A 23,473-nucleotide genomic window follows, 5' to 3' on the forward strand; every position below is an offset into this window, starting at 1 on the left:
GTATAAGACTCCAGCTGTACCTGCCCAACCACCACCCAGAACAGCCTCACTGGGATGCGGTGATTAGACACATTCACTAAGGGAAACTTCTTGTCTGTCATTTTAGGATTTCAGGCAAACTTTTCCTTCCTGTCCCTGATGATGACAATATCCACAATTTTACAGCATTTACATTTTGCCAATTGCTGGTCTATGCTTTCTATTATATTAACGTGTTTAATCTAAAACCCAGAGGAAGCAGGTATTATTATCCTTATGTTATTCTTTTGTGCCAGATGAGGAAACTGGCACAAAAAAAGTAAGTCACTTGCCCAAGGTCCCACAGCTAGAAGTGGCCAAGCTAGGACGTGAACCCATCAGGATTTGTTCTGTTCAACCACCATGACCCACTGGCTCCCACGTATTACAAAAGTTCAAAGAGATCTTCCTTCCCAGCTACATTTGCATGGGGGCCTCTGCTCGGCCCTGTTGCTTGTTTTTTCAGGTTCCACAAGAGGAAGCAGAATCCCTGGAAAGCCTCTAGCTCCTTCACTTGCCTTCAGGGATAGTTCACATTAGCCTCCCCACCGACACCCCTTTTAAAGTACACCCTCCCAGCCCTGATTGCACAGCATTTGCCAACTATACCCTCTCTCCTGGTCAGCCCCACCCGAGTGCTGAGTTTAATTTAGCCTTGCAAATAACTTTTAAGCAACTCCCAGAGCTGAGGGAATTCATGCATTAAAAAATATATATATATATTTGTGCCAAGTACTAGTTTAGGTGCCAAAATAATCTTCTCTTGGCTGGAAGTTATTAAAGTAAACAAGATGGCAGAAGAAAATTCAAGGGTCTCTTGGAGTAAATATTGGGACCATGTAGGACCCGTGAGGTAATTTCATTCTACTCCGTGGCCCAGGCCTTCATAAGAACAGCAAAAGGAAGGCTGGGGTTGTGGCTCAGAGGTAGAGCGCTCGCCTAGCATGCTGAGGCACTGGGTTCGATCCTCAGCCCCATATAAATATAAAATAAAGATATTGTCCACCTATTACAAAAAAAAGAAGAGCAAAAGGAGCATAAGTCCAAAGTAGCTAAGATGAAAGACATCTGTGAGTGGCCAGGGTTAAGGTTGATTAGAGGCCCTTCAGTCCCATTTCCTCTTCCAGAGTAAGACAAGAAAACTACACTCCCCAGCTTCCCTTGTAGCTAGGCTGGGGCCATGTTCTGGTCAGTGGAATGTGGGCAGCAATAAAGTTGCCACTTGTTCTCGAAGTCTCTTAGCACAGAAGCAGCTAATAGAAAACTTAGACACCATCATCTCAAGACCTGAGGAGACTAGATCCCTAAGATGCTGCAGAGGTGATGCAGTAGGGAGAAAAACGGTTTGATTTTATATTAGTATTGGTACTGGGGATTGAACCCAGGGGTACTCTATCACTGAGCTACACTCTCAGTCATTTTATTTATTTATTATTAGAGACAAGGTCTCACCAAGTTGCTGAGACTGGCCTTGAACTTGGAATCCTCCAGCCTCAGCCTCCTGAGTCACTGGGATTATAGATATGTGCCACCATGTCCAGCTATTTAATTTTCTACAACACAGTCTGTTGTGTTGAGACAATGACAGAAGATGGCTGTGTATATTCAGTGGAAATGGGAAAGTTTTCCATAATGGCTGTTCTCCCTACAGGGCTCTTCTTCTTCATTTTTTTTTTTTTTAATATTTCTAGTTGGTGATGGACACAATACCTTTATTTTATTTATTTTTCTGTGGTGCTGAGGATGGAACCCAGAGCCTCACACGTGCTAGGCAGGTGCTGTGCCACTGAGCTACAGCCCCAGCCCAGGGCTCTTCTCTTCTGTAGGGTCCCCTGAGGTCCCTTGTATTAGTTTCTACAATAACACTTCCAGCAGGTGTTGTATGAGTCTGTCTTCCATTAGAGAGTGAGCTCCTTAAGGGAAGGACTGACAGCTCATTACCTAGGTAGTAAGGTCCTACAGTGTTAGCATTGTAAATAAGAGCTGTAAACTTTTGGGGAGGCTACAGATGATTTGAGATGTCAGGAAAGTGTCAACATTTGTAATTCTAAGAGAAGAGATCCTTGAGATCTAACTCCTTGTAGCTGGGCACGGGGCTGAGCTCCTGTTATCATCATTTTACTTCATATTCAGAACAACTATACAAAAGAATTGTTATTATTCCAGTTTCAAAGATGAAGAAAGTGAAGCTGAGCAAGGTTAAGGAATTTGCCTATGGTCATGCACTGGTAAGTTATAGAGTTAGAATTCAGACAAAAATAATAGCAACACTATAGTCATCATAATCATAAAAATGCTGAGTTACTATTTAATGAACACTTACTATGCCCAGATAAATTTTTTTTAAGTGCTGGGGATTAAACGCAGTGTCTTATGCATTCGAGGCAAGTACTCTACTAACTGAGTTATTCCCCAACCCAATTTGTATTTTTAGTACATTTATCCTTGTAACTAGTTTATGAATTAGTATTTGCAAATGCAAAAACAAGGCTCTATTAATCAATTAAGTCAGGGCTTTTAACCACTGTGGCTATAAGCAAGCTTTGGAGTACACTCACTATTAAATGGCAAGGACAATAATAATTTGCACAGTGATTTCATATACCTTATCTCATTTTATTCTCACATCATGGTATGGGCAAGGCAAGTATTTTCACCCAATTAAAAAATGAGGAACTAAATCTGTAAGATCCAATCAGGACAAGAATGGAGAGATCAGTTATACTTATGTATGTATATTCTGCCAAAATACATTCTACTGCCATGTAAACTAAAAATAAAAAAGAAAGAAACAAAAAAGAATGGAGAGATATTCTGATTTCCAGTTCAGTCCTGGATAGAAGGCTGGGGATGGCGCTCAGAGGTAGAGCACTTGNCCACCCCCCCACCCCCGTCTCTAAATAAAATACAAAAAAAGGTTGGCGAAGTGGTTGAGTGCCCCTGGGTTTAATTCCTGGTACAAAAAAAAAAAAAATCACATATTGGCTGGGGATGTAGCTCAGTAGTAGAACACATGTTTAGCATGCACAGAGTCTGAGTTCAACCCCCTCAACATGAAGGGGGAAAAAAAGTTATAAACACTATTGGCTGTCCAAAATGTAATTAAGTTAGAAAGCATAAGTCCCACACATGTAGAAATTTTACTTTATTTTTGGAACGGGGGATTGAACCCAGGGGTGCCTTAACACTGAGTTACATCCCCAATCCTTTTTATATTTTATTTGAGACAGGGTTTCTCTAAGTTGCCTAGGGCCTCACTAAGTTGCTAAGGCTGGCCTCAAACTTACTATCTTCCTGCCTCAGCCTCCCCAATCCCTGAGATTAAAGGTGAGTACAACCATACCTGGAACTTGTGGAAATTTTAAAACATTCTTTCAAATAACTCATGGATCCAAAAAAAAAAAAATCTTAATGGAAACTTTTTAAGAGCTAGAACTAGGGGCTGGGGTTGTGGTTCAGTGGTAGAACACTCTCCTAGCATGTCCGGCGAGGCACTGGGTTTGATCCTCAGCACCACATAAAAATAAATAAATAAAATAAAGGTATTGTGTCCAACTACAACTAAAAAAGAAAACCTAAAAAAAAAAAAAACAAGAACCAGAACTAGATAATAATGAAAGAACCATGTATTAAAACTTATAAGATGGTGGGCTGGGGTTGTGGCTTAGCAGTAGAGCACTCGCCTAGCATGTGCGAGGTTCTGGGTTTGATCCTCAGCACCACATAAAAATTAATAAATAAAATAAAGGTATTGTGTCCAACTACAACTAAAAAAATAAATATTAAAAAACCAAAAACTTATAAGATGGTACACATGCCTGTAGTCCCAGCTATTTGGGAAGCTGAGATAGGAAGATGGCTTTAACCCAAGAGTTCAAGTCCAGTCTGGGCAACACAGCAAGACCCTGTCTCAAAAACAAAGCAAAGTAAAAGCTTATGAGATAGATGTATATACTAAGACCCAGCTATTCCAATTTGAAGAAACTACACGATAGAAATGAAAACTTATGTCTACAAAAGACTTGTACAAGGATATTCAGAGGTGCTAGCAAGCCCCAAACTGGAAACAATCCAAATGTCCATCACCAGGAGAATGGATAAACAACAGTGCATATACATCCATACAGTGGAATGCAACTTGGCAACAGAAGGGAACAAATTGCTACAGCATACCACGTACACTGAGTGAAAGAATGAACGAAACTGGATGCAAAAAATACTCGGCATGGCTGGGCTTAGATGAAGCCTACACAAGGAGAATTCTAACAGCGAGACTGGTCCAAAATGGGCCCCATGGAGATTTCCAAGATGATGGAAATATCTTATATTTTGATTTTGATGATGGTAGCATCAGTATTTAAATCTGTTGAAACTCATAGAACTGTAGTTTTAAGATCTGTGCATTTTGTGATGTATAGATTAAATAAGGAAAAAAAAAACAATGCAGCTAAACAATACTCATAGGTGACTATATGGCATTCAGTGCTATAGAAAAGAAAAAGTTCAAAACTGATAAATCAAGCACATAACTTTGGAAGTTAAAAAAGAACAGCATAGCCAGGTGTAGTGGTGTACACCTGTAGTCGCAGCTATTTAGGAGGCTGAGGTAAGAGGATCACTTTGAGTCCAGAGTTTGAGACAAACCTGGGCAACATAGCAAGATCTATCTCATTAAAAACAAAAATAAACCAAACCAAACAATCAGAATAAATCCTGAGACAGTGAAAAGCAGCAACCAATAAGAATAAAAATTAGGCTGGTAGAGCACTTGCTTAGTTCATGTGAAGCACTGGATTTAATTCCAGCACCACATTAAAAAAAAAAAAAAAACTAAATAAACAAAATAAAGGTATTGTGTCATCTACAACAACAAAATAATAAATAAACAAAAATTAGGGCTGTAGCTACAGCTGTGGTAAAGTATTTGCCTAGCATGTATGAAGTCCTGCACTTCAATCCTTAATACTAGGGGGAAAAACCGATTTGGCAGCCAGATGTAGTGGTGCAAGCCTATAATCCTAGCAATTTGGGAGGCTGAGGCAGGAGAATCGCAAGTTCAAAGCCAGCCTTAACAATTTAGCAAGTCTCCAAGCAACATAGCAAGACCCTGTCTCAAAAAAAAAAAAAAAAAAAAAAAAATTTAGCAAGGACTGGGGATGGGCTCAGAGATTAAGCACCCTTGGGTTCAATCCCTGGTACAAAAAAAAAAATGATTTTGGAGAATGATAAAATGAACAAAATTCAGAATATCTCAGTGGGCTCTATTAGAGGGATGGCCCAGAAAAAAGGGGGACACAGGAGGCTCTCATGGAATGTTATATTTCTTAAGTAACAGGGCGACACAATACAGGTTTATTTTATTTTTGGGGGGTGGGAGGGTGCCAGAGATTGAACTCAGGGGCACTCAACCACTGAGCTACATCCCCAGCCCAATTTTGTATTTTATTATAGACAGGGTCTCACTGAGTTGCTTAGCACCTCACTATTGCTGAGGCTGGCTATGAGCTTGCGATCCTGTCTCAGCCTCCCAAGCTGCTGGGATTACTACAGGCATGTGCCACTACTCCCGGTCAGGCTTATTTTTATTATAGTGCTTCACCATACACATATGCATGTATATGTAAGCTATATGTATTTATATTCTTTTGTATATATCATATAGTCCATAATTTGACTTAAATAGTTAAAACAAAATATATTTTGCCTTCTCCATTATACATTTATTGGTTGTTTTATTCCTTTAGAGTGAAAATGTAAAAAAATGTATTTGGGGGGAAAAAAGTTAAAGAAATAAAAACACACAAGGAAGGAGGTGGGACTTCACAGAATCTGACAGATGGGCTAGTGGAGAGCATGAGGGTGGCTTAATAAGGACAAGTCCAATTAAAATCAGGACGAGGGCTTAGCGAAGGACTAAGAGGCTGCTAGAAGTGGAGGGAAGACCAGTGGCAGTGACCTTTAGGAAAGTAGGGTTTACAGCCTGGCAGGAGGCGGAGCCCAAATGCAGAGAGTTCAATGGTGAATGAATAAATAGGGAAAAAAAAAAAAAAACTGGAAACCACCCAAAGACCTAACAATCAGGGCCTGGCTAAAAAACCATAGTACCATTCATAGAAATAATGATGCTGTGTCCATACATAGAGGGGCTTACAAAATTAGGGAATGTAAAAATTCTCAAGACACAAAATGGCATTTGTGCCGATGAAAATTGTGAAAGGACGCGCGTGTGCTGAGAGGGAAGCAGAAAAGGCTGGACAAGATCAAGGCCTCGTGGAGGCTGTTTGAAAGTCTATGGGCTTTTCCTTTTGGAAATGTTGGCGATCCGCAAACAAAAACATTCAATGTTTCTTTAAAATAAAAAGAGTAACTGTGGAAGAAATGGAGACAGCAAGTGAAGGCCACTCCGTGGAGGGACCTGACGGTGACAGGAAGAAATGAGATGGCCAAGCAGCTGGGAGAGTATGAAGGCTGAGGCAGCAGCTGGCCGGGGAACTGGGGCTGGCGCAGAAAGGGGGAAGAGAGAGACCGGAGGCTGTTCTGTTTCATTTACTGCCTGCACAGCTATCTTTTTTTTTTTAATTAAAAAAATGAATATCCTCCTTGAGACAAATTAAAACCACCCAGAGGTGTGTGTGTGTCTGTGTAGCTGCAAAGAGACAGAAAGAACCCTCAGCCTTACCTCCTCTCGTGATAGTTCCTGGTTTTGATCACTTGCAATCCACTGGTTTTTAATTACCAAGGAAGATGGTCTTATTAAAAATAAACAGCAAAACCACCTCTTCTTTTTGTGTTTGTTGTGGTGATGGGGACCAAGGGGCGCTCACATATGCTTGGCAAGTGCTCCACCACTGAGCTACGTACAGCCCCAGCCCTTGAACCTCCCATTCCATGGAATTCTCCCAACAGAGCTAGCTGCTCTTGGGGGTCTGGAAAGGATCCTTCCAGGCTTTCTGTGTGCATGTAAACACTTTCATAGGCATTCATTTATAGCTTTATGGTTAGTTGTTTTTTTACAAAGGTAGGAACATTTTCTCCCTCCAGTTGAGCAATTTCATCATGGTGGATCCCGCCCAAGTCACCACATAGATTAACCTCATGCTTTTCACTAGCTGCCTGACATTCCATAGCACGTGGTTGAAAGGTAGATTTCAGAGAACACGGGGGCACTCTCCCTCTACAATGGCAGGAAAAGGAGCATAAGATACAAGTGGGCAGGTGGCATTGCTTAGGGGGCAGGCCATGGAGGTAGAAGGCAGACAGACAGGGGGGTGTCCTTTCTTAAGCCAAGCCCCCTCCAGATGTGGGTAAGTCACAGAACTGCAATGCCACCCCTGGGAACCCAACTTCCTTGAGTGACCCCTTCTTGCCCCCATGGTGCCTAGGCCAGGCCCAGGTATCAAAAACCTTCTGGGGAGCCCTAGAATAGAGGTCTCTTAGTGTGATCCCTAAACCAAGAGGAACAGCATCAACTTGGGGAACAAAATAGAAATGCAAATCATCAGGCCCCACCTCGGTCCTGTGGAGTCAGAATCTCCTGGGGTGGGACCTGGCAATCAGGGTTTCCCAGGCCCTCCAGGGTATGCAATACAGGCTCAACTTTGAGAACCTTTGTTCTAGAATGTGGATCCCAGTCGGAGTCCCTCATCCTCCCCCTACCCACCCAACTCCATACCCATTGTTTTAGGAGATAAGCCCTGAAAGGAAAGGTTAGCCAACTTTATAATTGATCTCCTTGTGCACAGAGGCTGGAGGCAAAGCCACGGATTTAGGTAGTCCCTGATCTGCCCTCCCCTCCATTCCTAGGACACCACTCCCATCTCGCCGTCGTCTGAATGAAACATACTGGGAGAGGGGCGGGTGGAAACCCAGGACTCTTCTCTTTCCCTTAACGCCATCCCCTCCTCTGGGGCGCTGCCCTTTGCTGGGTGGAGGACAGAGGGGGGAGGGAAGCTTTTGAATGAGGGGGAGGAAATGGGATGTGGCTTCGGTGTGGCTGGGTTGGGGGAGGGAGTTGGAGGGAGAGAAGGGAGGGAGGGAGAGGAAGAATGTCCTCATTTCACCCAGCTGTGTCTGCCTGCACCTGTTCTGCAGAGGCCCAAGGAAAGGCACCAAGCCCCACAGTTAATGAAGCTCAGCCCCACCCCGCCCAGAGGGGCCCCTTCCCGCGGCCCAGCGGGCCGGGCTAACTGACAGGAAAACTGTGAATGATTTCAGGTGGCTGAATGAGGTCTGATGGAGACAGCTGGGCTCCTCTGGGGGGTGGAGCAACTGTCTTTGGTCACCCCAGGCTCTCAGAGTGTCCTCCTTCAGGCAAAGTTGGCAGGCCTTGTAAAGGTGGGGACCTGCTCAGAGACCTGCCCTTCTCCTTCAGATACTGAACTGGACGGCACTGCCCTCCACACTGAGGAGGTTCTTAGTAGTTAAGCCCTACAACATTCCACAGCATTCTTTAGTTACTCTACAGACAATGATCCCTTCCTCTCCTCCTCCTCCTCCTCCTCCTCCTTTTGTAATAGATTTTATTTTATTTTTTTTTAAGAGCAGTTTTATGTTCACAGAAAAATTGAGCTGTGAATACTGAGAGGAAATGTTAAGGTTTCTTTTGGTTTGTCCTCTGAAATACATTCTAGTTCATCTAACAGTCAATTGGAAGATGGATGGATCATTTTTTTCAAGATTTTTTTTGTTTTAGTTGTTGATAGTCCTTTTTATTGTTTGTTTATTTATCTATATGTGGTGCTGAGACTTGAACCCAGTGCCTCGAACATGCCAGGCAAGTGTGCTACCTCTGAGCCACAACCCCAGCCCCCAGATGGATCATTTTATAAGCATTCAATACTAGTTCTCATAGCAATTCTTAAACTTGTAAGAATTACCTTTTTTTTTTTTTCTTAAAGCCAGGGTCTCATTATGTTGCCCAGGCTACCCTCCAACTCTGAGACCCCAGTGATCCCCCTACCCCAGCAGGAGAATCCTGCAGCTGGGACAATAGAGGTACAACATTGCGAATGGGGCTACCCCTGGGAATTTATTAATGAGGCAGGCCCTGGGTCTCTCCACCACAGATTTTGATTCAGGAGGTCTGGGGTGGAGCCCAGGGCTGTGCATTTTTAATACTCCCCTCAGGAGATTCTGATCCAGTGGACCCACGGGACACCACTCTGAGAAAATCAGGCTTGGCATAAAGTTCTGGTGGGAAAGGAGGAAACAGTGAACATAAAGGACCCAAATCCTCCCACCACCACCCCAGAACTGAGGACACAGTAAGGACTGGGAGGACGGGACCAAGCCGGCCATGTGCCAAGGCAGATGGCACTTAGTGATCACTGAGACAGTGGGGGCAAGGGATACTCACAGCCTGGAAATCTCAGAGGGTGAGGCCACCAATGAGGACAGTCACTAATGCTGAGATCCCTTCTACAGCAACTAGCAACTCAGAGCAAGGAGGAAACGAGCCAGGGACATATCCCAGGGTCATCTCCTTGTGGGACCTTGAGCAAGGTTAACTTTCAGTGCCTCTGTTTCCCTATCTGTCAAAGGGGAGCATGATGGTCCCTACCAAATAGGGCTAAGAGAACACTGCCTATAAGAGTTTAAAACAGTGCCCAGCATATAATTAGTGCCAGGTAAGTGAAGGAGGAGAGCATTTCCATCATTGTTGAGAAGGGAAGACTGAGGGGTAGGGGGTGCAGGAAGAAAACCTTTGAGAAAGCAGGTGTCTCTTGAGAGTGATTAGCATAGGTGGAGCAGAGGGACCTCTAGGAGGACATGCAGGATCAGGCTGGAAGATGAGGTAGGTGTGTTATGGGTTCAGCTGTGTCCCCCAAAAGGTAGTGTTGAGGTTCTAGCCCGTAATATCTCTGAATATGGCCTTATATGGAAACAGCGTCACTGCAGATGTTATTAGTTAAGATGAGCTCATACTGGAGTTGGGTAAGTCCTCTAATCTGATATGACCAGTGGAAGACACAGAGGGAAGACGTCTCCTGAAGACAGAGGCAGAGATTGGAGTGACCCAGCTACCAGCAGGAACACCTGGGGCTACCAGAAGCTGGAAGAGCCAAGTAAGGATCCCCCCCAAAAAAAGCTTTTCTGGGAGTGGGGCCCTGGCCAAACTTTGCTTTCGGATTTCTGGCCTCCAGAACCAAGAGAATATATTTTTTGCTATTTGAAGCCACCTATTTTGTGGTGCCACGTTAGGGCTGCCCTAGGTAATAAAACACAGGGTACATGGGTTCTAGGTGAGGAACAGTGGGCTGTTTCATCATCTCCAACAGGGAACTCATGCCGAATAGACCAGAAACTCAATTCACAGCAAAAGCTTCTCCCAGTCTTAGCTCTTTTTATATGTGTCTGTTTTTTTATTTTGTGGTGCTGGGGGGGCCCAAACCCTGAGCTTCATGCAAGCTGCGCAAGTACTCAACCACTGTGCAACACCTCCAGCCCCTCAGCTCATTTTATTTATTTAGTTTTGGTACTGAGGATTGAACTCGGGAACGCTTTACCACTGAGCTACATCTCCAGTCCTTTTTTAAAATTTTATTTTTTATGCTGAGATAGGGTCTTGCTTAGTTGCTGAGGCTGATTTTGAACTTGAGATCCTCCTCGCCCCTGCCTCTCAGCCTCCTGAGTAGCTGGGATTTCAGGCATGAGCCACAGCACCTGAATCCTTAGCCTTATATTCACTACATGAATATAAAATAAAGACATTGTGTCCACCTATAACTAAAAAATAAATATTAAAAATATATTTTTAGTTGTAGATGGACCCAATACCTTTATTTTGTTTATTTAGTTTTTTATGTGGTGCTGGGGATTGAACCCAGTGCCTCATGCATGCTAGGCGAGCACTCTACCACTGAGCCACCACCCCAGCCCTCTATAGCTCATTTTTAAAACGACTTGGCTTAAAAGTTCTTTGCCTACTTTTCAAAAATATTGGTATCATAAAAAAGACAAAGAGAAACTAAGGAAACTTTGGAGGTTAAAGGAAACTCACAGAGACACAGTTTACACAGCTCATAATCTGAGACTTTTTTTTTTTCTTTGATGAATCAATAGCACTTCATTGGAATGAGTGTGATGTTTGAATAAAGTTCATTGATTAGACTCAAGCACTATACAATGTCTATTTCCTGGTTTTTAACCATTCTATTGGGGTTATACAAGAAAAGATCTTGTTCTAAAAATACTACTATTTAGGGGTAAGGAGCATCATTCTGCACCTTACATTACAATATATGTATATTAGAATGATAAAAAACATGATAAAACGTTAACATTTGGGCAATCTGTGTGAAAGCTATAAAAACATTTTTTGGTACACTTCTTAACAGTTTTTCCCCAAGTCTGAAATCATGTCAAAATGAAAAAGAGGGGAAGTCTGTCGCCTAGTCCTGTGACTCCCCTGATGAACTTTCTATAACCCTCTGAAGTTTTCAGAGCCCCGATCACCAAACTAAAGTGAGGGGTGAAGGAATTCTGAGAACTTCTGATTTCTGGGCTGGGTGCAGTGGCGCACGTCTGTAATCCCAGTGGCTTCGGGAGACTGAGGCAGGAGGATCTTGAGTTCAAAGCCAGCCTCAGCAATCAATGGTGAGGTGCTAAGCAACTCAGTGAGACCCTGTCTCTAAATAAAATACAAAATAGGTCTGGGGATATGACTCAGTGGTTGAGTGCCCCTGAGTTCAATCCCCAGTAACCCCCCTGCCCCCCCCCCAAAAGAACTTCTGATGTCTGCATGCTGAGATTCTACATATGTCCTTGGTGGTTGTTGGCTATAAAAATGTGGTTAATGTGGAATTATGCACATTATACACTATTCATAGAAAGTGTTTTTTTTTCCTTCCTGTACATAATATGACCTGGAACTGGAAGGGCTTATACATATCATTTAATCTAGGCATCTACCAAACTCATTATATCCTAAGAGAGCTGACTCTTTTTAAACACTTTTGGAGATGAAAAAGTCACCCTCTCTCATGGCCTATTCCATCACTGGTCAGTTCAGACCACTAGAACATTCCTTGAGCTGGGCCCAGTGGCTCATGTCTGTAATCCCAATGACTCAAGAAGCTGAGACAGAGGATCCCAAGTTTGAGGCCAGCTCAGCAACTTAGTGAGGCCCTAAGCAAAGACAGACCCTGTCTTAAAATAAAAATAAAAAAAAATAAAGAAGTGCTGGGGATGTAGCTCAGTGGTAAAGTACCCCTGGATTCAAGTTCAATCCCAGTATCAAAAAAAAAAAAAAAAAAAAGGAAGGAGAAGGAGGGGGAGGAGAAGGAGAAGGAAATGGAGGAGAAAGACCTTGACCTACTGAGTTAAAACCTATCTTCCTGGAGTCTCCACCCACCAGTCCTGGTCCTATCTTCTATATGGCATTACCCGACCCTAGTGAACTTAGTTATTCTTCCCTGAATGAGTGCCAGGTTATCAATGTCCCGCCAGAATCTAAATGCAATACTCCAGGTCCAGCCTGACAAATCAGTCAGCAGAGGGAACATGGACATAATCTCATGGTTTGGCTGTGCTAGTCACAGACTCATGGAATTAAAGCTCTGGGGAACTGTATCACACGGTTGGCTCACAATGAGTTGAGATCCAACTTAAGCCCCAGTTTTCTTCTGAGAGAAACTGAGAACCACGGTCAACTGCTCTTAGTTTCAGCAGTTGTCACTATCATACACCATAATATAGATCTTTTTGCTGCTTGTCTCTAAACATTCTGAATCCCCAGCACCTAGAACAGAGAAGTTCTGAATCATCTCAGACATTCAATAAATAAATGTTAAATAAATGAATAACCAGGAAGGTGCACCTCACCTACCCTGTATTTGTGTAACTTATTTATAATTCACACCCAGTTGAATAAAAAGAGGGACCTGAGGTGACATGCTTTGCAGCAGAAGTCTCTAATTTCAGAGCAAACTTGGTCCTTACTGGCTTTTTTTTTTTTTTTTGGCGGAGGGGTTTACTGAAGATTGAACCCAGGGGTGCTCAACTAAGCTAAGGAGCCCTTTTTTGTATTTTATTTAGAGATGGGGTCTCACTGAGTTGCTAAGTGCCTCGCTAAGTTGTGGAGGCTGGCTTTGAACTCACAATCCTACTGCCTCAGCCTCCCAAACTGTTGGGATTACAGGCATGCACCACTGAACCCGGCCGCTCTGGCTTTCACAGTATTACATTATTAATCATTATTTTAGCCCATAGAGATGGAAATTCTGCCATGTTTGTTTATTTGCTTGTTTTTTGTTTGTTTGTTTGTTTTGTTTTGTTTTGTTTGATACTGAAATTTGAACCCAAGGGCACTTAACCACTGAGCCATATCCCCAGCCCTCTTTATTTTTTGAGATAGGGTCTCACTAAATTGTTTAGAGCCTTGCTAAATTGCTGAAGCTGGCTTTGAACTTGCTGTCCTCCTGCCTCAGCTGCTGGGATTACAGGTGCGCGCCCCCTGCACCCAGCTGGAACTTCTGCCTCTTTAACCAACGTGTCAGCTCCCAGGGTCAAGCCATTCATTCAAGAATGACGAGTGGCCTGCAGCAGCCACACTGCCCCTCAAACACTCCAGGAAGGACCCCCAGGACCTCTGTTTGGCCTTTCCCTCTGTGGCACACACTGTCCCCGAGGGTCAAAGCATAGAGCCACTCCCCTTCTTCAAGCCTCTGTTCAAATGCTACCTTCTCGTTGGAGTAGCCATTGTTCACCCTATTTAAAACCACAGATTGCTCCCTTCCCTGTCCAGCCCCCCAGCCAGCTCTATATCTGTCATAGTGCTTATCCTCTTTTAATGGGCTTTTTAATTGTCTTTGATTTTGCAGTAGCAGTACTGATGATCAAACCCAGGGCGTTGCACTTGCTAGGCAAGCACTGTTTCTGAGCCACATCGTCAGCTGAGCTTTATAATTTTATTGACTATATGTACTTCTTGTTATTTGCCCTACCAGTCCTGCTCCCTGCTACATAAGAAGAGGAATTTTACCTGTTTTATTCACCAGTGTATCCCTAGTGCATAGAATTGGCACAAAGTAGATACTTAGTAAACGTCTGGCACACAGAAGATGCTCAAGATTTGTCAAATGGATGGGTGGATAACTGCTCTGGACTCAGGAATGTACTCGACACCAGGTTAAGGTAAAAAGGTGCCAACTGATCACATGCCCCCCATACTACCTCCCAGATTACTGGTTAAAAATAGGAAGCAGGCTCAGTAGAAGAGTGCTTACCCAGCATGCATGAAGCTCTAGGTTTGATCCCCAGTATCATAAAAGAAAAATTAAAAATGGAACAGGAGTGGGTTGGGGATATAGCTCAGTTGGTAGAGTGCTTGCTTCACATGCACAAGGCCCTTGGTTCAATACCCAGCACCACAAAAAAAAAAAAAAAAAAAAGGAACAGGAAAAACTTCCTTCCTTGCAGAATGGCATCAATCTAATAATCAGCTCCCTTAGTATATATAGTCTTTCAATCAGTAAAATAAAAACAAAACACCATTAATACCCTATTCAAAAGAATACTGTAATGATGTTGAAAAACACTCACCTATGTACATACCAGGTCAGTAGAAGATACTAACCTGTGACATAGCACATGGTCCCAGTATAAGATAAAAATTGTCTCATAGAACAATACTAGAGGGAAGTGTACCAAAATGTTAACGGTGATTATTTCTGAATAATGAAAACAGTTTGTTTTCATTTTCTTATTTATATAAGAAATAAGATATATAAGATTACATATCATATACATATATTTGGGGGGTAGCATTGGGGATTGCTCAATCACAGTGCCACATCTCCAGCCCTTTTTATTTTTTATTTTGAAACAGGGTCTCGCTAAGTTGCTCAGGGCCTTGCTAACTTGCTGAAGCTGCCTAGAACTTGGGATCCTCTTGCCTCAGCCTCCCGAGTTGCTAGGATTGCAAGCATGTGCCACTATGCCTGACTCTTATTTATATTTTTAAAATTTTCTAAAATAAAAAAGTATTTCTTTTATAGTGAGAGTAAGTACAATGTACAGGTGCTTGCTATCCTTGCTGTATCATTATCTCGGCCACCCAGCCACACATGTCCTCACAAGGGCAGTGAGAACTCAGGTGACACCTTCCTGAAATTGATCCTGTGCTGAAAGTCTTCAGTCCAGTTGGTATCAGTAGCAAATAAACACACTCACACACACACACTCACACTCTCTTTCTCTCTCTCATGTTAATCCTACAACAATCCTATGTACAAGGTCCTATTGTGATCTCCATATTAGAGATGAAACTGAGGCTCAAAGAGGTAACAGTACTTGCTCAAGGTCTCATACTTAGCATGGATATGAGTCAAGATTTTGAACCCAGGCAGTTTAGCTCCAGAATGGATGCCTTTAACCACTCTGCCACACTGCATAAACTCCAACTAATATCAAGGAATGATAATAGTCGACATTTATTGAGTACTATGATCCAGGTACTTGAACTACATTAGCTCATTTAGTTCTTACCACTACCATGGGGAAAAGATAATATCTTCTGTTTTTATAAAATGATCAATGTTGCCGGATGCCATGGTGCACAACTGTAATCCCAGCAACTCGGGAAGCTGAGGCAGGAGGATCACAAGTTGGAGGCCAGCCTCAGTGACTTAATGTGACCCTGTCTCAAAACAAAATGGACTGGGAATGTCAGTGGTACAGCAGCTCTGGGTTTAATCCCCAGCACTGTAAATAAAATGAAATGAAATAAAATTATTATTGTGTATGTTTATACTGACAAAAGTCATATAGGTTAATGGTACACAACTTGATGTTTTGAAATATGTATACAGTGTGGAATGGCTAAATCAGTCTAATTATTAACAAAGTTTTACCTCACATAATTATTTTTTGGGGGGTGAGACTATTTCAAATCTACTCTTAGCAATTTTCAAGTATACCGTACACTGCTATTAACAATAGTCGCCATGTTGGACAATAGATCTCTTGAACTTATTCCTCTTGTCTAAGTGAAAATTTGTATCATTTGACCAACTTAAAAAAGTATTTTCAGTTATGTGATATGAGTAAAGAATCTGAAAGACAGAGGTTCATATCTATGCTGTGTTACTTAAAGTTTACTAATCCTTCTTCCCTTCAGTTTCCTACTCCATAACATGGCTCTGATAATAGTTCCTGCTGGCAAAGCCAGGGGCCATGGTGCCCCTGTAATACCAAGGCTTGGGAGGCTGAGATGGGAGAATCACGAGTTCAAAGACGGACTCGACAATGGTGAGGCACTAAGCAACTCAGTGAGACCCTGTCTCTAAATAATTACAAAATAGGGCTGGGAATGTGGCTCAGTGGTCGAGTGCCCCTGAGTTCAATCCCCAGTACCACCCCCCCACCCCCCACCCCCATTGACATTTGAAATCAGGGACACTTTACCATGGAGCTACTTACCTCTCCAGCCCTTTGAGTTGATTTTTAAATTTTGAGATGGGGGTCTTGCTAAGTTGCCTGGTATGCCCTCAAATTTGCAATCTTCCTGCCTCAGCCTCCTGAGTAGTTGGGACCATAAGTGTGTACCAGGGTGCTCAGTTGACTGACAGTTGGGAATTATTAACTGAGAAATTTAATTCAAAACACTCCTCACAGTGCCTGCCTAGCCTGTGTCAAATGCCTGATATACGTTAGCTACTGCTACTATCTTTTGATATCAAAGTTCAAGTTCTTCAACTACAACCTGTTGATTTGCCGAGTGAGCAAAGGAGAATTAATCCCAAGCAATGCCACTGAAATGTCAGAGGAATGAATGGCGTCGCAGAGGAGGTGCCAGCAGAAGGGGCCTCCAGGGAGTGGCACCTCACGAAGCAGAGGAAGGCGGGCCACACCCTGGCAGCACCAAGGGGTGAGGTCTGTTTCCGGTCCTCACTCTGGCTCCCCCTCCCCTGGCACCTGCTCCTCCCCGCAGCTCTCCATTTCTGTCCTTTACTGTGCCTTTCCATCCCTGTGCCACCCCACCCGGGGTCCCCTGCCTCAGCTGTCAACCTAATCAGGGCCCCACAGCAGGGAGTGGAGCCCCTGGCACTTGGAGCCTGGGAGGGCCCCTGATAAACAGCTGGAGGTCTTATTCGCAGAATCTGTCATCTCCAAAGGAAAAGCAGAAACAAACCACCAGAAGGGGTGTTGGGGGGCAGGGGGAGACTGATAATGAGTCACATTGTTGCTGGAGGCCCTCCACACCGACCTGCAGCCTCTGACTCTTGAAGCTCCTGCTCCTCCTTCAAGACCCAAGCACAAACGTGCCCAGTTGCCACAAAGTCTTCATGGACTGCATCCCCTCATGGCCCCAGGCCCTGAAGCTTCACACTGCACCCAGCACAGACAGGGTCCACCACGACCACCCGCTGCATGAATGGACTCTGCTGGGTGTTGGGGTGCCAGCCAGCCAGAAGGCAAGCATTTCATCTCTAGGGTGTAGCACAAAACTTAGGCACTATCTGTGGAATTCATGCCAGGACTGAATGGGTGGAATGCTACACAAGCACTAAACTATATATGGATATTGACATACAAGAAAACAGCTTATTAAAGTATATACTATGCAAAAGCTGGTAATTAATTTTTTTTCAAAATAATAATTAGAATTTCATATTTTAGCAACAAATTCTCACTGGAGAGGACATTCTCATTTCACTTGGGAGCTCTATAAGCAATGCACTTTTTCCTTTCATTTTATATACCCAAAGCAAAATGTGAAAAGGTCTCCCACTACTTTTCTTTCTCCTTTCTTCCTTTCTTTTGGTACTGGGGATTGAACCCAGGAGTGCTTTGCCACTGAGCCATATCCCCAGACCTTTCAATGTTTGAGACAGGGTCTTGCTAAGTTGCTTAGGACCTCATTAAGTTGCTCAGGCTGGTCTTGAATTTGCTATCCTTCTGCCTTAGCCTCTTAAAATGCTGGGATTACAGGCATGTGCCACTGGGCACAGCTACTTTTCTTTCCTTTTTTAATATTTTGGTACTAAGCATATCCCCAGCCCGTTTTTGTTTATGTTTTATTTTGAGACAGGGTCTCACTGAGGACCTTGCTAAATTGCTTAAACTGGTTTTGAACTCAGGATCCTACTGCCTCATCCTCCTGAGCTGCTGGGATTACGAGCACCCCACACCCAGATAAAATACCAGTTCTCAATGGTGGTTTTTCCAAGGGGATGAGACTTAGTGGTTAGGGCAGAGTTTTCATTTTTAATGTTTTGGGGTTTTTTTCTTTTTCTCAAATATTCATTTTTTAGTTGTATTGGACACAATACTTTTATTTTATTTATTTATTTTTTATGTGGTACTGAGAATCGAACCCTCCAGGGCCTTGCATGTGCTAGGTGAGCGCTCTATCGCTGAGCCACAACCCCAGCCTTTTAAATGAGTTTTTTACAATTAGAAAGTTTGTGTTACTTTTAAAATTGTAATTTTGTTTTAGTCAATTTAACTAACTTAAAAATAATTATTTAAATAGTAAAAATATAGACTAGAAGGAAATCACAAAAGGTAAATCAGGGCTGTCTTTGGGTGACAAGAACTGAGTGATTTTTAAAAAATTTTTTTTTTTTACCTTTTTTATATGGTCCAACTTTCTATAAGAGTAGATTTCATGATTATTTATTTATTTATTGTGCAATCCTGGGGATCACACCCAAGGTCCTGAGCATGCTAGGCAAGTGCATGCTCCACCACTGACCTACAGCTCCAGCTCCTGGTTTTATGATTTTTAAAAACTTTTACAAGAGGCTTAATGAATGATCCACAAGTTTCCCTAGCTCCACTCTGTGCCCACATCGGACCCAACCTACGGGAAATTCTTGTCTTCCTTTGCTCCACTCCATTGATCAAGTACCCAGAGGGACTTTTGTTCACGGCTGTGCCCTGTTCAAGCCTCCATCCATGGTGCCATCCCCAGAGCAAGACACCTGCATGGTGGGAAAGGACTGGAGCAAGAATCTGGCTCTTGCTAGGGGAGGTGATATTGGCCAAATTATTTTATTGTGCGCATGTGTGACTATGTAACAACAAATCCCCCCATTATGTACAATTTATAATGCACCATTAAAAAAATGTGGAAAGCCAGGCACAGTGGTGCACACCTGTAATCCCCCCAACTCAGGAGCTGAGGTAGGAGGATCAGGAGTTCAAGGCCAGCCCCATCAACCTAGTGAGAACCCAACTCAAAATAAAGAACAAAAAGTTCTGGGGGTATAGCTTAGTGGTAAAGCACCCATGGTTTCAATCCCCAGTACCAAAAAAAAAAAAAAAAAGAAAGAAAGAAAAAAAGAAAAATCCCTGGCTCTGGCTCTTGTCAGAATGGTCACGGCTCCTGGCCTGTCCTTGTCTCTGCCTTCCAACTCTCCAAACTCCACCTGCTGAACCCCAAAGATGACTCAGGTCTCCTGGACGTCTTCCCTAGCCCCAGCCTTCCCTGCTCTCCCTTGCCTAAGCATAGAAAGTGTGCACCCACAATCTCAAGTTTGCCATCTTCTCTCCGCACCATGTCCCCTTACTCATTTGTTGGATCAACATTTATTGAGAGTATCATATGCTGTGCTGGGCTCTTCTGGAGGAACAGGGACTGGGCCAAAGACGTCAGGCACTCAGCAAACATCCTTCACAAGGACTCAATGAAAGAGGGTGGGAGAGGCTGAGTGAGACCAAGAGCCTATTCTCAAGGGGCTCAATCTAGTTGAGAACAATAGGCAGTGTTTACACATAGCACATGCTAGGAAATGCCACCAAGGAGACAGGACATGTGAGAGGAACAGCAGAGAAGATTTCAAGAAGAATGGTCAATTTGGACAGATAGGGGCAGATGGGGAAGGGCAAAGGACAGCCCTGGAAGGGGGGACAGTGCACAGAGCCATGGAAGCAGGAACACCATGGGATCTACCAGGCACTTTGTTGGCTGGGAGAAAGTTATAAAGGCTGTTTGTGTGTCAGAAGCCTGGAAAGGCGTGGGGAACCCAGATCCTAGCAGAACCAAAACATAAGGGGAGGGTGAATTTATTGCATATGCCTCAGAGGGCCAATGATGATGTCTGAGCTTTGGAAATGGGGAGTAACCCAGGCAGAAAGCTCACAAAGGGCTCAGGTAGCCAGCCACTGGAGCAAGGCAGAGGAGAAGTTTCCAACCTGTTACTCCATTACTATCTTTATTGGGGGAGATACTGGAAATTGAACCAAGGGCCTTGTGCATGCTAAGCACATGCTTTACCACTGAGCTACACCCCTGCCACCCATTACTATCTTTTGAAAATATTTTTTTTTGTCGTAGATGGACATAATGTCTTTATTTATTTTTATATGGTGCTGAGGATCGAACCCAATGCCTCATGCATGCGAGGCAAGTGCTCTACCACTGAGCTACAACCCCAGTCCTACCCATTACTATCTTAAAAGAAGAAGTAACAGGTATTGAGTGCAGAACATGAGCAAATCACTCTTCTACCATCTTTAACCCCTGAAACAGTTCTGTGAGATGAGATGGCATGATTCTAATTTGCAGCTGATATTGCTGAGTCCCATAAGGCTACAGTAATTTGCCTGTGGTCATCCTGTTAGTTAGCAGTCTCAGGGATTCCAACTCCAGTCGACCTGAACCCAAATGCTAAGACACCCTTCCCCAGCTCACTGTCTTCTATGATCCCTTCTGTACCTGCCAGCATGCATCACGACGATGGCTCAGTACACATTTGCAATGTTAGGAAGCCAAGAAAGGCATGAACGAATGATTGGATCCCAGACTGGAAAAAGAAAACCTCTCAGCACACATGAAAAGGGTTGGGGGGCGGGAAGGAGATGTAAGAGTGAATGGAAAATAAAACAAACAATCGTTTTGTTACCACTTCCTCTGGGGCTGGGTCACGGTTGTTAACTGTGTGCAGCAGGCGCGTACAGTCTGGCACACGCACATCCACACAGACGCACAAAGAGCTATTTATTTACTTCCTCTGTGAGGGGTAAATAAAGATCAGACCAAAACAGACTCCCCCAAACCGCCAGGGGGTCTCCCCCAGGTGTTGATGCAGCACTTGGCCTAGAGAAGTCACAGGTGGCTCTCTACTCCTGTCATCCCCAGCTCCATTTATGCATGTGTGGGTCTAGCTCACCAGGGAGGCCCCATGTGCAGCAGAGAAGCAGGGCAAGGCTTCCTCACCCCTCCTCCAGTGGGGTGAGCAACATCCACCCCCACCCCCACTCTCTGTGGAGACATGCAGAATCTACAAGTGGCATGACACACTATTGGGGTGCTGGAGCCCCTTGCTGGGCTGGGCCATCAATCCTTAGATTTCTGAATTTGGGGGAGGGCAGGAGGAGGAGGGCACAGGGGCACCTCTGGGCAGCAGGTATATAGCAAACCCATGTGGACATACAGTGGATCCTCATTATTCATTGATTCCATATATGCAAATTCTTGTTAAAATTTACTTATAACCCCCAAATCAATACTTGAGGTGCTTTGCAGGCATCTGCAGACATGTGCAGAGCTGTGAAAAATTTTAGTCACTAACATGTATTTTCTCAGCTGAGGTCAAACAACACACCACTGTGCTTGCTGGTTGCTGCTCTCCTACTGTAAAATAGTACCCTTGTCACAGTCTAGTTAGTGCTGCCCCTTCTGCATTTTGGGCCTTTTTTGTTGATTTCCTTCCTTAAAATGGCCCCCGAGTGTAGGATCAGTGGGCTGTCTCATATTTCTACACACAGGATGACTTACATAGAAAATATATTAGGAAAGCTTTGTTCAGGCATGAATTACAGTATAGTTGAACGTGAGTTCACTATCGGTGACTCAACAATATACCTTTTATTTCTTGATTGATTATTTGGTACTGAGTATTGAACCCAGGAACACTTCATATCCCCAGCCCCCCATTTTTAAAATGTTTTTTAGTTGTAGTTGGACACAATACCTTTATTTTATGTATTTATTTTTATGTGGTGCTGAGGATTGAATCCAAGATCTCATGCATACTAAGCAAGCGCTCTATCCCTGAGCCACAACCCCAGTCCTTCTCAGCCCTTTTTTAAAATTTTGAGACAGGGTCTCATTAAGTTGCTTAGGGCCTTGCTCAGTTGCTGAAGCTGGCCTCAAACTTGCAATCCTCCTGCCTAGGGATTACAGGTGTGCACCACCACGCCCAGCACAAGTCAACAATATGTTTTAAATAATGTGCCTAAAGAAAAACATACAAAAAGCAAGGTTATGTTTTGATCGCGTGATGACAACACAGTGACATATGGCTCACAGGACCCTATACCTGTTCTTCCCCAGGAGCAATGAATGGTTCAGGCTCCACTACCTTGGTGATCACGCTGACTACATAGAACTTAACTACTGCCAATAATGGCAACGGACTGTATTTGAATATTATAATAGCTTGGGGACCCACATCTTTGGGTACCTGTGATTGCACATCTGCACATATTCATCCAGCCGATGCCCACCATCTACTGAACACCTGTTGGATATAAAGTCCAACACTGAAAATCAAATTCGAGATGCAGACAGGTCCCAGGTCCTCCTCCTCACCATTTTATTGCAGAAATGGGGTAGGTGACTCTGAAGGCTTTTACTTATTTATTTAGTCTGGATCCCTGGGCTTATATATCAGTGTTGGGGCATGAAACTTTTATTAATGTTTTCGTTACAATGGCACAGCCCTGTAGCATGATAACAGCTGAAGACTCACATAACACTTGCACCCTTTCCTGAGAGCTATATGTGCCTGAAGCTTCCTAACCACTCATGGACTTCTCCTAACAGCCCTGTAAGGGAGACACTATTATTATCCCTACTTTACAGATCAAGGCACCGAGGCATAGGGAAGCAGAGAGGTTAAGAACTCACTGGATCATACAATGAGTCCGTAGCAGAGAGAGGGGTTGAGGGGGCCCTATCTCCTAAGCCACGCCAAGGGCATTCAGCATCAAAGAGCATAAAGTAAACCAGGCGCAGTGGCGCACGCCTGTAATCCCAGCAGCTAGAGAGGCTGAGACGGGAGGATCGCAAGTTCAAAGCCAGCCTCAGCAATGGTGAGGTGCTAAGCAACTCAGTGAGACCCTGTCTCTAAATAAAATGCAAAATAGAGCTGGGGATGTGGCTCAATGGTTGAGTGCCCCTGAGTTCAATCCCTGGTAACACCCCCCCCAAAAAAAAAGAGCATAAAGTACACTGGAAGCCATTTAGGATCCCAGGCAGGAAGCAGGTAGGGCCTGAAGGAGGCCACCCCTCAGGGAAGCAAGGGAGGATTGTGTGGGAGGGGCCGAGGCATGCCGGTAACCACAGGTCTGGAATATGTTGTGAGAGGTTTAAATAGGGAGCTGGGCAGCTCTGAGAGGCAAGGACATAGGGCCTGTCCTCCATTGAAGCCAAGAGAGGCCCAGAAAGAGCAGAGAGTAGCTGTAGAAGTGAAGGCCTTGCAGAATCCTCACACGGATTTCCACC

At 43.8% G+C, this 23,473-nt stretch overlaps 2 protein-coding genes across 3 annotated transcripts in view; both read right to left on the reverse strand.

The window, feature by feature from the left end:
- Positions 1-23,473, reverse strand: part of Med20 (mediator complex subunit 20) — a 113,497-nt gene that overhangs the window by 72,563 nt on the left and 17,461 nt on the right. The window lies entirely within an intron of this gene.
- Ccnd3 (cyclin D3) overlaps positions 1-23,473 on the reverse strand; it is an 88,006-nt gene that overhangs the window by 46,982 nt on the left and 17,551 nt on the right. The gene's annotated exons all lie outside the window — the stretch shown is intronic.

This window comes from Marmota marmota, unplaced genomic scaffold (assembly GCF_001458135.2).
Source record: "Marmota marmota marmota unplaced genomic scaffold, marMar, whole genome shotgun sequence".
Taxonomy (NCBI): Eukaryota; Metazoa; Chordata; class Mammalia; order Rodentia; family Sciuridae; genus Marmota; species Marmota marmota.